At 52.3% G+C, this 5,123-nt stretch overlaps 1 protein-coding gene and 1 long non-coding RNA gene across 4 annotated transcripts in view; one reads left to right on the forward strand and one right to left on the reverse strand.

Moving 5' to 3' along the window:
* Positions 1–2,641: 2,641 nt before the first annotated feature.
* AKNA (AT-hook transcription factor) overlaps positions 2,642–5,123 on the forward strand; it is a 61,935-nt gene continuing 59,453 nt past the window's right edge. Inside the window, exon 1 of one of the 3 annotated variants that reach the window (XM_017530282.2) lies at positions 2,642–2,747. The gene's annotated coding sequence lies outside the window, so the exon portion shown is untranslated. The other 2 variants (XM_037739177.1, XM_017530280.2) reach the window with 2 other exon arrangements.
* LOC119471546 overlaps positions 4,590–5,123 on the reverse strand; it is an 8,885-nt gene continuing 8,351 nt past the window's right edge. Inside the window, exon 2 of the long non-coding RNA XR_005200621.1 lies at positions 4,590–5,009. This is a non-coding gene — a long non-coding RNA (uncharacterized LOC119471546). The remainder of the gene's footprint in view (positions 5,010–5,123) is intronic.

A 5,123-nucleotide genomic window follows, 5' to 3' on the forward strand; every position in this document is an offset into this window, starting at 1 on the left:
TTCTTGTGCCAGATCCTGTCCTTGGCTGTCCCTGTTCTCTTTCCAGCCTGGGCAGACCACCTGAGACTTGAGCCATAGATTCCCCTGAGGCAGCTGGTGTTTCTGAAGGCACCCCTGCCATTCCCCCACAGGGCGCTGTGGCCCCTCTGCAGGGAATGATCCCCCACCTAGCTACAGGAAGGCTTTGTCAGGCCTCAGATCTCCTGGCATTCAACTCCAAAGTTTGTGTGGTCATGGGCAAGTAGTTTAACTCTCTGAGCCTCAAGTTCCCCATCTGTAAAATGGGTTTGGTAGGTTAAATAATGACTCCCAAATATACCCAGATTCCAACTCCTGGAACTTTGGAATGTTACTTCATATGGCAAAGGAGCTTTGCAGACATGATTAAGTTAAGGTCCTGAGATGGGGTGGGCCCAGTGTAATCATCAGGCTCTTATAAATGGGAAGCAGAGAAAGATGTAACAGAAAAGGAAAAGGTATGATCATGGAGGCAGAGGTTGTTGCAGTGATGCGCTTTGATGATGAAGGAAAGGACCACAAGCCAAGGAATGTAGGCAGCCAATAGAAGCAGAGAAAGGCAAGCAAGTGGATTCTCGCCTCAGAGCCTCCAGAAGGAAACGGTCCCACTATCACCTGGACCTGAGCCCAGTGAGACTGATTTCAGACTTCTGCCCTCTGTAAGAGAAGGCATTTGTGTTGTTTTAATTTATGACAACAGCCACAGGAAACTAACACAAGGGTGCTGCTGCCCCCAGCAGCTGCCACTCACAGCCCCATGTCTGTACTTGGGAGGAGTAGGACAAGAATGAGTTTCTGGACTTGTTGCTTCTGTAATTCCTGGGCCCGACTCTGAGGCTGCAGCCCATTGGGTGTGAGGATTTTAAAATTTTCCTTTGCAATTGGACTTAGAAAGGTCCAGCTCGTTGTCCAAAGTCACATAGCTAGAGAGGACAAGTTTGGACCCACTGCTGCCTGAAGCCTGGGTCTGCTCTTCCCTGCACCTGTCCTGGTGTCGTTTTAAGTGTGGTGGGCTAAGGCAGCTTCAAGTACTGGGAGGGTGGGGGAAGGGTTGTCAGAGGTCCACCCTGGCCACATGTACCTGTGACCCTGGCATCTTTACTCATGATACGAAAGTGGGAGGTGTGTGTGTGGGGGGGATGATTGGAGAGTTGCAGGGTCTGCTTCTCCCTTCCTGGAGAATGCTGGGCAGGTTACAAAATGCACCAAGCCTCAGTTTCCCCTTCTGTTCAAGAGTCAGACAGGACTGCCATGCTGCTTAGGAACCCAGGAACACAGTTCACTTCCATGACCTGTGTGGAAAAACACCTGGGGTTCGTCCTACCCTGACATTTCAGAGCCAGAGCCCAGAAGGATTAGCTAAAATGTTTGCCCCGGCACAGAGCTGGTCCTTAGTGGGTGAAAGCTGCTGCTAAACTTACTACTGGATGCGTGTCCAGGGAGCAACGGGCAACCTGGGGAACTGGCAAGTGCTTTCTACCAGGAGGAAAAACTCCAAAGCATTCAACTTTGGATGCAGCTGGATGAGGAACCTTGGGCAAGTCTCTTCTTCAACAGGACTTTATTAACCCTCTTGTGTTAATAGGGTCAGTCAAGGTGCTCTTTAAATCAGTACCACTGATTTATTTCTTACGGGCCTGCCATTATGTTTGTTTATTTACTCTCAGCAACTGTATAAGGTGTGGGTATGAATCCCATTTGCCTGAGGCTCACTGACAGCAGGTGGCAGAGCTGGGGCAAGAGCCCAGGTGAGTTGGACACTGTGCATCCCCGTCCTTTGGGGTGTTTGTGTGATGGACAAGGGATGATGTCTGTGCTGCACTCACAGCAGGACCTTGGAAAAGTTCTTGTCCGTCTCCGGGCTGGATTTCCATGCTTGCCTGACGGAGGGGGGTTGGACTAGAATATACTTAGGGGGAGATGATAATACCTACTACCTCACAGGAGACGACTGAGCAGCAGAAGAGCTTCCAACAGGTCTGACCTGTAATTAGTGATCAAGAAAAGTTTATTATTACTGTTACTAACCAGTCTGTTTCAGCCATGACAGTTTGTGATTTCCTCCTCACTGTGGCTCTCTGCGATTTTTTTTTTTTTTTTTTTTTTTTTTGAGATGGAGTCTCACTCTGTTGCCCAGGCTGGACTGCGGCGGCCCAGTCTTGGCTCACTGCAACCCCCGCCTAAGTTAAGCGATTCTCGTGCCTCAGCCTCCCAAGTAGCTGGGATTACAGATGTGTGCCACCATGCCCAGCTCATTTTCGTATTTTGAGTAGAGACGTGGTGGGAGGGGTTTCGCCATGTTGGCCAGCCTTGTCTCGAACTCCTGACCTCAGGTGATCCGCCCGACCTCCCAAAGTGCTGGGATGACAGGCGTGAGCCACTCTGTGCGATCTTGCATAAATGTCTTACCCTCCGCACACCAGGCCTCCATCTCCAGGGCAGCGGTGGGGCTGATCGCGGTGAGGACGCACAGCCTCCCAGGTCCGACATTTTCATCTGGCAGCAGGGTTTGCGCTCCCCGCGTCCCAGTCCCTGGGGGCGGGCCGTGGCAGCCGCCTCTCTGCGATTGGTGCTCTCCCAGAGGCCCCGCCCCCTGGGCCGCTCCCCGCCGTCATGGGCGGGGCTTGGGATTTTGCAAAGGAGCCACCGCCCCGCCCCGCGCCCGGATTGGAGGCCTTTGTTTGCCGCTCAACTCCAGGAAACCACCCGCGCGCGGCGGCTGCCAGCAGGTGAGGCGTGGGGAGGGGCTCGCAGTGCGTCCGGGGTGGTCCCGGCCCCTCGCTGGGACTCAGTTTCTCCGTCGGGAGAATGGGGAGGGAGAGTGGACAGCACCAATGGGCTCCGTTCCACTGGGACGGCGCTGCTTTCGGTCTTTTCCACGTGGAAACACCACGCGCACGCGAAGGAGACGCATCGCGGCTCCGGGAATGGGAGGGAGCCCTGGACTGGCGATCCGGGCCCCGGTCCAAACCCTGCCGGCCGCGGGGTTCCGCAGTCTCCACCCTCCGGCCTCAGTCTCCACCTCTGCACAATGGGGGCGTTGGCCTTTTCTCGCTCCAGCTGGGGCTGGTGGCAGGGAGGGGAGGGGTCCTGGGGGAGCTCGGGGGTGGGCCTTGGCGGGGCCTCGGCCAGTGTTTGGGCTGGAGGCGTGGCCCGTGTTGCTGTGGTTACTGGAGAGGTGGGGCTCTTCTGTCTGGGATTTGTGTGAGATTCGTTCACCCAGCAACAATCCGCGCAGCCTGGCGGCCCTCGGAGCTGCGCGCCCTTCCCGCACGCCTAACGCAAGTTTCTTTTCCTCTTTTTGTCACGGGGTGGGAGGTAGAACAAGGGCCAGTGTCGGGTAGGCAGCCTGACAATGGTAGGAACTGAACGAGCTGCAGAAATATGCCCAGTTCCCTCTTGGTACACATAGAGGAGAATGAAGTCCAGAGAAGGGTCGTGATTGGCCCAAGGGCGCACAGCAGGGAGGTGCAGAGCTGGGCTCTCCCCAGTGTGATGGGGCTGGCACAGGCAGAGCCAGAGTTTGCTTGCTGCGTGACCTTGGGCGACACTTTCAAAGCTCCTTTCCCGGGCTTTTGTTGAAAGAAATGACGAATTGGAGCCCATCATTACCTATGTTTAAAAACCTGCTTCTGAGATAGTCGGAAGGGAAAAGTGCTGATAACAAATCCGGGCTATGTCGGAACAGAGGGAAGCTGAGACAGGCTGCAGTGAAAAGAGACATTGCTCCTGTCCTCTAGAACAGAAGAAGAAATGGGCTGGAACTGAAGCATGAAAGACTGAACTTAGATACACACAGGGACTTCCCAAAAGACTTTTCCAGGAGCCTCCTCTGGAGTTGGTGGGTTTTATCTGGGGGCTGTTTTGTTAATAAAACAGAATGGCTACCCATCTGTTAGAGGGGGCTCAAGCCTGGTTTACTTACAGGGGAGTGGAACCTATAGTGTTTTGGGACACTGGGTTTATTCCCAGGGACAGTCTCACAGTTCTTCTGCAGGAGGGAGACGATGCCCACATGGGGCCTTTGCCTCCTAAAGTCCAGCTGGTTTGCTTTTAACACATGTGATTGGGGCTGTTTGTTGCAAGGGGATTTCATCAGCTCCCACCGTCCTGCAGACTCTGCCAGAGGCGCTAGGATCGGGGTTTCCAGAGAGACTGGGAATGGTCCCAGCACTGCAAGGCCGTCATGCTAGAGGGTATTTTGGAAATTGGTGCACAACATGGACACTTCAGTTTCCCCCCATGAGGCATGGAGAAGGAAGAGTATTTTTAAAGCATTCACATCCCCAGTCGAATGCCTGGCCCTTTTTATGTTTCCTAGGTCCTAGAAGGTGGGAATGATCTGGAGACCAGGAGTAAGAAGCACTGGGTTTAGATCCCCAGCCTGGCTTCAGTTCTGAGTGCCACAGTTTTCCCTTCCATAAAGTGAGGTTGGTAATGCCCACTTTACCACCATAGGCTCGAGTGAGGGGGCATCACTGAAAGCTTTTGCTCAGTCCACATTCTAAGTAAATGAGGAAACTGAGGCTCAAAGAAAGGAAGGAATAATAATGACGACGATAATACCATTGGTATTATTAGCTAATATTATAGCTAATATTTATTGAGTGCTACATTCTAGCCACTGTGCCAGGGCTTTTGCTGCAAGAAGTAAGGTTTAGGAGGGCAGAGGCTCGTATCTGTTTTGTCACCATTGTTATTCCCTCGTGCCTACCTAGTACAGAGCCCTACATATAGTAGGTGCTCAAAACATTGTTGATCGTTTAGATTATGTCACTTACCTGATGTTGAAGTGGGTGTTATTGCTGTCCCTGTTGTACAGATAGAAAGCCTGAAGTTCAGAGAGGTTAAGCCACTTGACTAGAGTCACACAGCTTTTCACTGGTGTTAGCTCATTCCTACTTTGGGGTGCGCAGGATGTGCTGGTGTCAGCTCAGGAGAGCGGATTATGCCCATCTCTTCCCAGTGCTGCATGCAGTGATGTCAATAGCCTGAAATTGGTATGGTCAATTTCAGTAAGGGTGTTTAACACCATCAAAATTAGTAACACCACAAATCAGGGCTTTTTCTTACCTTCTTTTTTTTTTTTTTTTTTTTTTTTTTTT

The sequence above is a fragment of the Cebus imitator genome, unplaced genomic scaffold, assembly GCF_001604975.1.
Source record: "Cebus imitator isolate Cc_AM_T3 unplaced genomic scaffold, Cebus_imitator-1.0 Scaffold64, whole genome shotgun sequence".
NCBI classification, from domain to species: Eukaryota; Metazoa; Chordata; class Mammalia; order Primates; family Cebidae; genus Cebus; species Cebus imitator.